Here is a 10,689-nt window from a genome sequence, read left to right as displayed (position 1 = left end):
ATTTTCCTCTCTTTCCTTTTTCTTAAAATTTACAGATAAATTTTTTCCGTTTAATTTTCTTTTTCGAGTTCTGTTTCTCGTCACTGGGTGTTGTCTCTAGTGCTTGGAAATAGTTTTCGAGACTCTTTCATTTGGATTGACAACTTCCTTTAAAGACTGAGTAATTTCCACATTTTCACTTTTCAGACAATATTCATTTTTCGTCCTTTTCCCTATTATGTCTTTTCCCCGTTTGTCACTTTTTGGCAAAATCTCACTTTTCGTGCTCGGAGTTAGTTTTTTACTTCACGTATCTTCATTCTAAGTGATTTCCACGAAATACGTATCTTTACTTTTGTAAGAAAGTACTCTGATTACTCCCAGTGTCCATAGGGGCATGGATGTACAGTTCTTTAGAATCTTTTTCTTTTCTTGGGGTATTTTTCATAAATATCTTTTGAAGATATTTTATTTCAAGGGTTTTTAAGAAAATATTTTTAAAAGATATTTTCATTCTGGGTCATTAGTGCAGTTAACCCTTTTTGGATGGGCCATTGTGCAATTAATGAAAGTTATTGCAAAATACCTTATTTTGAGCCTGGATCCTCGTACGGGATTCATTTTCATTTTTTGCCGAGTCATGAATTCTTAAAATTCCCTTCCAGTCGTTTTCTCTAGTTTTACGGATTTCTGACTCGGATTGCCGCCGAACTTATTCGAGACATATCTTTCTACTCAGGACTCAGTTTTTGACGTCGTTTCTTCCGTTATTCATATTTTCTCATTTCGGTTCTTTTTCGTTCACGAAGTTTTGTCATTTGAGAGCATCTGCTCAAATTCCACTTTTCCTGAACCGGTAGGACCCTTTTGGGGTACTTTTAAAGTTTTTCTATAAATAGGAGGTCTTAAGAGAAAAGGACAGATTTTTCTCTCTCTCTCCTTTCTCCTAGCCAGAATCCATGGCAGCCATGGCTGTCACCTTCTCTCTCCTCTTTTGAAGGTCTACCATCATGTAAAACATCGGAGTGCCTTTGTGTTTTATGCTCGCCTTGACGACGCGCATCTTTCCCCATTATTAGAACTCATTTTTAACCATTTTTCAAGTTCAGGTTTGAAATCAAGTTGTGATTTTCATGGTGCCTCCTTGGTGTTTAATGTTTCTTTCGTTGTCCCCGACATAACCTAGGAGTATCGTCGGATTCGGAGCATTTTTCTTTCGGTGGGGATTTGAGATTTCATCTCAAATGGAGGTAGGGGTGTTATGGTTTATTTTCTTAATGTTGCATGTTATTGATACTTATACAACTCATTTACATGTCTTGTATCAAAATCTAGAGATTTTATTATTTATTTTTCTTGTATGAGATTTGATTTTCCCGGTGAGTTATAACTTGGTTTAAACATGTGGCATGAGATTAAATTACCCCTTGATATGGTCATTGACATATATTAAATTGAGAGCATTTGAACAAGTATTAAAGATTTTATTTAATATTTTTCTTGAATGAAAGATTAATTCATGTGGTCATATCTAGCTTGAAATTAACATGTGTTGTCATATTATATTAGGCACTAGCATGCGCTTCAACATAAGTGAATTTGAGAGTAATTGGAGATATTTTGAAATCTAGTAATATTTAATTGATTTGATTAATTAATTTATTCCATGTGCACTATTCACTCCATTAGATTTCCGATTTGATATTCTTGACGTGCATGCCATAAACTTTCAAATATATTAAATCGAGAATATTTTATTAGGTTTTGAAACCTTTCATTTAATTATTTTTTAGTATTAAAGTTTAATACTCATGGCCGTATCTTGCTTGAAATTCACTTGTATCATGTTTTTAAATCAAGTCTTGACATGTTATATAACATATATTAATTCGAGATCATTTGGATAAATTTCAAAATCTAGAGATTTTAGTTAAATTAATTAATGAAAATCATTTCAATGGTTCCTTAGACTTGATTAAGTTTCTAACTTGGTATTTATGATTTTCTTGACAAGTTCGTTCGTGTGTATCAACTCGAGAATAATCGGATAAGTTTTGAGACTTACACTTATTTGTTTCATTTGTATGGAACTTAATTCACATGGTTGTGTCTTGTATGAAATAAACTTGTAACTTGATATTGAACTAGTCGTTGACAAGATCCTTGACATATCTTATCCGTAGAATAATGAACTTGCACATTTGTCTTGAAATGGTTTAATTGCACATGTGTTGTTTAGTAAGTAATTGAATCATGTATCTTATACTTGTGGTATGTTTACTTCAATAGATTCCTTGTGTTTTAAATCATAATTTGTAGTCTATATAGATGCACACTATGATTTCTTGACATTTTACATGCCATGATAGTTGATGAACTTAGGGCATGACTTATGTGTTCCAAAATCTTGGTTGTGCAAGGAATGTGGTTTAATGCATTACTTGTGTCTTGATACTATCTTGATTTGCACAACTTGTTGATTTTGGGACTTGGGATATCAATCAAGAATTGGCATAGTTAGGACTTGGTTCTAATATAGGAGATAGAGAGCTCCCTACACTATAGTGCGCACTAGGGGAAGGTACTCATGGATTAGTAGCCTTAAAGTGATCCTAAGAGTACGGTTTTAATTCGGGCGATATCCGAGTTTCCACATTGGTTGATTTCACTCTTTAAATTTCAAGTTGTTATTCCTTGAAGATTTAAAACGTGTCGTGTTATGTGAAATGCACCAATCTTGTTTATTACATAGATATTATGCATTGCCCTTGATTTCATGTATCACTCATATCGTGTTAATTGGAAAGCTCTCATCATGTTAATTGTCTTGATAATGTAATTCTTGTTAACTTATGTCCAAATATTCTTCTTATCGTGTTAATTGGAATGTTCCAATCATATAAATTGCATTGACAATATGATTTTTGTATTCTAGTATCTTCTTGTCGTGCTGTATAAATTATTCCAAACCTTGCTTAATTATATTGATAATGCAATTTATGTTGATCTATATTTAAGTATTCTCCTATCATGTTCTTTGGATTATCCCAACCTTAATTCGTTTCAAATATGTATATATATCACGATTCTTGCTGATTTATACTCTATGGTAGCTTAGGATGCTTCCCGAGTCTCACCTTTGACATAGACGTTATATGACCATTTTGAATTGTTTCATATTAATGTAAAAATCTGTAAGAAATCAAGTTTATACATGCTCATTCTCTATGAGTAAACTTGTTTACTCACCCCGAAGTTACTGGGGGTATTGTTCAGGTACAGAATTCAAGACTCGAAGATTTGCACTTACCTTGGGTGATTTGGAGATTTAAGTTTCTTTTAAAGTATTCTTGTTCACATGCAAGTGTTACCATGTTTAAGTTTTGCCTATCAAGATGTAATACTTAGTTAGGGGCAATATGCTCTTCTTGCCTTATTATATGTAAAGTGTACTTAGATACACTATTTAGAATCTATTTGATATGTATGACATAAGGCCAAGTGTAATACCCCTAATTTCAAAAGGATAGTCCTGGTATTTAATTTATTGTTTAAATTGGATTTTATTTTTTTTATGTGCATTAGTTGATTTATTATTTAAATTATTCTTTAATTGCAGTTTATTCTTTATTTGCGTTTTATGTGTTGTAATTGATTCATTGCTTAATTATTTATTTTATGTGTTTTAAGTGATTCGTTGCTTGCTTATTTGATTTAATTAATGGGTTTTATTAAATTAATTATTTATTAAGTATTTAATTTTTGAACAGGGTAATTATGTAATTCCCATTAACTAGGGTTTTAGATATGTTTTAGTTAGGGTTTTTGGAGCCGTCTCATAAGCATTTGATATGTATCTAAACTGGGTTACTTTGTGGGCCGACGAAGTTAGGGCTCTGTGGATTAGGGTTTTAATCTTGCAATTATAAATACCTCAGTATATGTTAAACCTAGGGTTACATATTGTCGTAACTTTTACACGGAAAAGTCTGCCAAATAGAGAGAGTTACAGAGGGAGTTTTGGTGAGAACAGAGCAGTTTGTGAGAATTTCGACTGGGGTTCCAAGGTTTAACCAAGGAGAAGGAAGGAGCAGAGGTTCTAGGAGGTTAGACAAGTTTCAGTGGATGTCAAAAAACTGAGACCAACGGCAACAAGGGTTTGTTTGCAAACCTATTCAGGCAAGTTCTATCTTCCTCTTTCCCTTTGAGCCGTGTTCTGTGCACCTAGATATGCTCTAGGGTTTTAAGGAAATTAACAACTAAATCATTCATGTATGTTATACATCAAATTAATCATATGTATGCTTTGAATTATTTCTGTGATGATTTCTGCAATATCTGTTACAGTGCATGCAAGTTGATTCAGTTTTATGTCCTTTAAGCATGAGGGTTTTTGTCGTAGTTTTTGTCTCTATTTTTTATTGCAACTACTGTAAACTAAGTATGGAAAGACTATGAGAGTTATGTAAATCTCATAGGAAGGTTGCTATTTCTGTTTTAGATCTCTGTTGCATTTTGCTTCATTGTAATCCATGCATGAGGTTTCAGTTTTTGCATAGAAACATGTTTAGTTCCGTAGCAAGTTTACTTCTTTTAATTGATTTAAATTGCTGTAATCAAGCTTGGGAGATGATATTAGGATAGTATTGAACCTCTAAGATCACTGTAAGTAACCAACAGAGGGCTAGGAATTAATCGGGGAAAGAATACACGGACATAATGAAGCAAAATTCAAACAGAGAGTGAACTAGCGTTGGTAATACAAAAGAGGCAAAGGAGAAGGCTCCATGGATGGAGGGAGCCGGCTCCCTCCTCTTTTCTAGGTAAAGAGCCGGCTCCATGGGGCAAAGGAGTCGACTCAAGGCTCTAAAAGAGCCTGCTCTTTCCAAAAATTGAGCAGGCTCTCTTGGAATTTGATTTTTGATTTTTTTTTTTTTATTACGAATTACTTGCTACTGTTGGAGGGTTGTGAGTCTGGGACTGAGTTGGAAGTAAATGGAGGAGTTTAACATGTCACTTGGGTGTTTTTAAGGGTTCTCAGTGCATGGTTTATACAGGTAGACAAGTCGAATGCATAATACGAATTTAAACCTTTTTGAATGTGAATAATGGATGGAAAAGATTGAAATTACTTATTTCTAAATTAGTGATTTAATGAGTGAAGCATAAATTTAAAACTGGTTTAAATGGACATTAGGGTCTTCTAGTGAACAGACTTGATCCTAGGCATGTTTCAGCTTTTGGTTGCTAAACTACTCTGTTATAAATTTGTAGTTGCATGGTTTTGAACGGAATGGTACATGATTTAATTGCTGTAATATTACACACTGTTAAGCAATTAACTGGATTTTTGGTTTGGAATTGGATTATGGTTTTGGAGGTGGTTGTTGGAATATTAAACTTTAAATGGATTAATGCTTGGTTTTAGTTGTTGAAATATTAAATATTTTTCTGCAATTCTTTGGGAAATAGTCTTGGACTGTAAATTACTAAACTGGTATATATGTTGTAATTTACACGGATGTGGAGGATTGTATGTACCGGCATGGGACGGTGACATACTAGGGATGGTTTAGCTCAAAACGCATAAACCTAACCTAATGGACTAAAGGAATGGATTGAAAGATATCGAATCCTATTTGTGACTAAGTCAGATCAACTGCAACTAAGTTGGGTGACTTCCTGGATTGGTGGATTGTGGTGGGTCATATCAACTACAAATAAGTTGAGTGACTAACTAGTTTGTATAAAGTGTGTCCGTTCAATAAGTAATTGAATGGCATACCTGGCTTTGGGACGGAATTTAGATATATGTGTATGGTACCACGAGATGAGCTTGAGATTCATACTCGTTGGTTAGGGTGCGTATATGCAATGGATGCGTAACTGACTATAGTAGGTTGAGGTGTACCCTATTAGGTCTAGGTACTCATGCCCACCCATGGGTGCGTTTTCGCATGTTACCTTCTATTCAGGTTGAGACCCCTATTATAGTCTAGTGAATGTCATTTAGTGTGGATATATATATGTATGGACTAATTAGATATTGTTGAGATATCTAGGGTGTATCTGCGTATCGGGTCACCGTTTGGATCGCAGTTAGATTAGAACTTGTTCGTGGGCCTGACCCACTCTTCTATTATTTTTTTTTCAGGTGCAGGTCGGTTCCATCCTTAGAGCTTGATCGTGCTTGTTGGGGACAGTCTCACGTTCATCTGCTTACGTAGGATTTCTCTCGATACTTCTAGCTTGATGTTTTCAGTTTCAGTTCAGTTGAGATTTTCTTTAGGGGTCCACTGTTTGGATTCCCAAGTTGTAACCTTGAAGGTTTTGGAGGATTAAATTAATATTATTTACCGTTGAAGGATTTTATTTTTCTCTTGGATTTCTTTATTTAAATTCTTAAATTTATATTCTGTGTTCGATTTAAAATACTTTAATTGTTTAATACTTCCCTTGGGTTTGGGCCGGACCTGATCAACCCGCATCTCGGATCCGAGAGGTATCACACCAAGGGCCACAACCTTAAAGTTCAAGTGTATGCATTTAAATTCCAAGTATTGTCTTTGAAATGTATTTTTATCAACCTCGGAGGTTTGCCATGTCAAATCTTGTAAATGAAATATAATGAGGCCATGGGCCATTGTAACACACTTTGATACGTAAAGTACATTTGTTGGCATGCTTTCATAGTTTAAAATCTTGTTTTTGGACCAATTTCATGTTAGGGTTTGAGGCTTGGGTGAAGCCTCAACATTTCTTGTTCATGATAGGTCATTCAGCAGCTTTTCAAGTCATTTCGGTTGTTCGAAATGCTAGTTCGGTAGACGGATGGCTTTTGAGAACTCCATTGCATAGTAAAACACACTTTCCAGTAGGCATTTACACTATTTTGGCTTGTTTCAGTCGTCCGAAACTTAATTTCGGTCCACCGATGCCTTATTTCGGTTTACCGAAGTGACCTTCCCTCAAAAACATGTTTTCAGCAAAAATTTTGCCCAGTTCAGTCCTCCGAAACTCTATTTCGGTCTACCAAAATAGCCCTCATGCATCATCCTTCCAGATTTTGTTTCAGCACTGTTGTTCCGACTTCAAACAGTCATATCCTCCCTATTTCTTATCCAAATAGAGTGATTCTTAATCCTAAATTCATGGATTTTGAATCAGCTTTCCAATGGTACCAATCCAATTCTCATATTCAAATCATAGTGGGAGTTATTCTTGTTTTAGTGAGGTAATGTCTGTTTTTGCTTAAACTGGAAAGGGGCGCTTTGTGGGATTCTTGTCCAAAGTTCTTAGAACCTATTGGAATGTTGTCAAATGATTAGTTTAAGTTGTGTGGACCTCATTTGACTTGTTTAGAGTCAAATTTCTCCTTTTATTTGTAAATTGACCATTTTGCCCCTTTGTTAATGGGTTTTGTCCATTTTGACCTTTGCTTCCGTTTTCGTTCTCTTTGAGTTCCATGACCTCATTGAGGGTCACATTGGTATCTTAGAGGTGTGTTGTATTTCTAAAGATCATTGTATTGTTTCTTGCTTCCGCATCTAGATTCGTTATCGGGTCATCACTGACGCACTGGGTTGAATAAAACTCGGGTCACTACAAGTGGTACCAGAGTGTCCAGGTTCGAATACCTTGGACGACGGGTTTTGGGTGCATATCATGCTTACGTTGTTTTACTTTGATAGGTCATTTGTATCTTGATAACATGTCTTATTTGATAACATGTCTTTTATGATAACATGTTCACTTGTTCAGGTGTTTTGAGACATCTATTATTTGTTAAGAATACTTTATGTGTATGTATGCTTCCTGATAACATGGTCTGGGTTACTATCATGTCCTGGTGTGATACCATGTTTGTGTGCTTATATTAGCATGACCGTATGTGACGTATGTCAGCATACCTTACGCTTTACATTCATGTATATTTTCGTACCATGTACTTACATACTTCTTGATAACATGTTTTGACTTAATAACATATCTGCTTGCTTATGTGGCAACTTATTTAGAAGCTTACCTTGACTGTTTTAGCGTATGATATATGCTTGTGTACCTTAACACATGGTACATGCTTGTTATTTTAGCATGTGGTATATGCTTATCTACCTGAGTATATTGTGTACGCTTGTTCATCTTGATATGATTATATGCAGCATATCGGCATGCTTTACTTTCTTCTCTTGTATCCGCTGACATATTTTATGTGATCTTACTACTTGTGTGAGTAGATAGTCCATTGCTATGTTGCATACTAGTTGTTTACTTTTATGAATGGTTTTGACGTTGTCTCTTAGTATCTGTCGTATCTCTTGGATGCATTCTTGTTTTACGAGTTTCTTCCTTGGATAGGAGAAATTCATTCTGTAAGGACCCATGTCGGGAACCTTCTTGTCTGTTTTCTTGGTTGGGTGTTTCGAGACCTTAGTCTGACAGTTGATACGAGTAAGGCTCATGTGAGCGTAGAATCGCAGTCCTTGTCTGGTGAAGTGAGACGTGGTCTAGGGAGGCACCGTTTCATTTCCTTTTCCTTCGTGGCTTTTAGATCTAAGGCCTTAAGCGTAATGGTGCCTATGACATTGTTGTCAAAGTTTTGGGATTAGCTACCCCAACTCTCACAGATGCCTGGTTCTCGTAGTGCTTTTGGTAATGATCATTTTCAACATTAGTGTCATCTGTATCGATAGGTTTTTTCGAGTTGACCTGGTTGGGGCATGTTATGAACAAGTGCCTTATACTGTCATGATACCTTACTAACGAGTAAATGTGGGTGGGTTCTAGCCACTGTTCGTACTGCCTTGTCACTATCTTATTTTATCGTGTTTCAACGTTTCGTTGTCTTGGAATTCTCACGGTGGTTGACGTTGAGTTAACGTGCCGATTCGTATGAGGTGTTGTCTCGGTTCATGGTTTTGCGTTTCTTTAATTGATCGTGAAACTTCTGGAGTTGTCCTTCACTGCTTTATGAGCTGTCTTTGGTTTGACCTTTTGTTCCGTCCCGGTTCTGTTCTTTTCCAGTATGTTCCTAATTTTGGGGACGAAATTCCTTTAAGGAGGATAGGTTGTAATGACCCGGTCATTTTCCTCTCTTTCCTTTTTCTTAAAATTTACGGATAAGTTTTTTCCGTTCAATTTTCTTTTCCAAGTTCTGTTTCTCGTCACTGGGTGTCGTCTCGAGTGTTTGGAAATGGTTTCTGAGACTCTTTCGTTTGGATTGACAACTTCCTTTAAGAACCGAGTCATTTCCACATTTTCACTTTTTGGACACTATTCTTTTTCGTCCTTTTCCCTATCTATCTTTTCCCCGTTTGTCACTTTTTGGCAAAACCTCACTTTTTTTGCTCGGAGTTAGTTTTTGACTTCACATATCTTCATTCTAAGTGATTTCCACGAAATACGTATCTTTACTTTTGTAAGAAAGTAATCTGGTTACTCTTGGTGTCTATAGGGGTATGGATGCACAGTTCTTCAGAATCTTTTTCTTTTCTTGGGGTGTTTTTCATAAGTATCTTTTAAAGATATTTTATTTCAGGGGTTTTTAAGAAAATATTTTTGGAAGATATTTTCATTCTGGGTCGTTAGTGCAGTTAACCCTTTTTTGAGGTGTCATTGTGCAATTAATGAAAGTTATTGCAAAATGTCTTGTTTTGAGCCTGAATGCTCGTACGGGATTCATTTTCATTTTTCGTCGAGTCATGAACTCTTAGAATTCCCTTCCGGTCGTTTTCCTTAGTTTTAGGGATTTCTGACCCCAATTGCAGCTGAACTTGTTCAGGGTATATCTTTCTGCTTGGGACTCAATTTTTGACATTGTTTCTTCCGTTGTTCATGTTTTCTCATTTCGGTTCTTTTTTGTTTACGAATTTTTGTCATTTGAGCGCGTCTGCTCAAATTCCACTTTTTCAGACCCGGCGGGACCTTTTCGGGACACTTTTAGGGTTTTTCTATAAATAGGAGGTCTTAAGAGAAAAAGTCAGATTTTTTTTTTTCTCTCTCTCTCCTCTCTCCTGGCCGGAATCCATGGCAACCATGGCTGCCACCTTCTCTTTCCTCTTTTGAAGCTCTTCCCTCGTGTAAAACATCGGAGTGCCTTCGTGTTTTATGCTCGCCTTGACGACGCGCATCTTTCCCCCTTATTAGAACTCATTTTTGACCATTTTTTGAGCTCAGGTTTAAAGTTAAGTTGTGATTTTCATGGTACCGCCTTGGTGTTTAATGTTCCTCTCGTTGTCCCCGACATAACCTAGGAGTATCGTCGGATTCAGAGCATTTTTCTTTCAGTGAGGATTTCAGATGTATTGCATGCTGTTGATGCTTATACAACTCATTTACATGTCTTGTATCAAAATCTAGAGATTTTATTATTTATTTTTCTTGTATGAGATTTGATTTTCTCGGTGAGTTATAACTTGGTTTAAACATGTGGCATGAGATTAAATTACCCCTTGATATGGTCATTGACATATATTAAATTGAGAGCATTTGAACAAGTATTGAAGATTTTATTTAATATTTTTCTTAAATGAAAGATTAATTCATGTGGCCATATCTAGCTTGAAATTAACATGTGTTGTTATATTTTATTAGGCCGTAGCATGCGCTTCAACATAGGTGAATTTGAGAATAATCGGAGATGTTTTGAAATCTAGTAATATTTAATTAATTTGATTAATTAATTTATTCCATGTGCACTATTCACTCCAT

Source organism: Cornus florida, unplaced genomic scaffold (assembly GCF_030987335.1).
Source record: "Cornus florida cultivar Cherokee Brave unplaced genomic scaffold, ASM3098733v1 CherokeeBrave_3.0.0_Hap2_Chr10, whole genome shotgun sequence".
NCBI classification, from domain to species: domain Eukaryota; kingdom Viridiplantae; phylum Streptophyta; class Magnoliopsida; order Cornales; family Cornaceae; genus Cornus; species Cornus florida.
The sequence above is the reverse complement of the archived record's forward strand: the minus strand, read 5'-3'. Positions refer to the sequence as shown.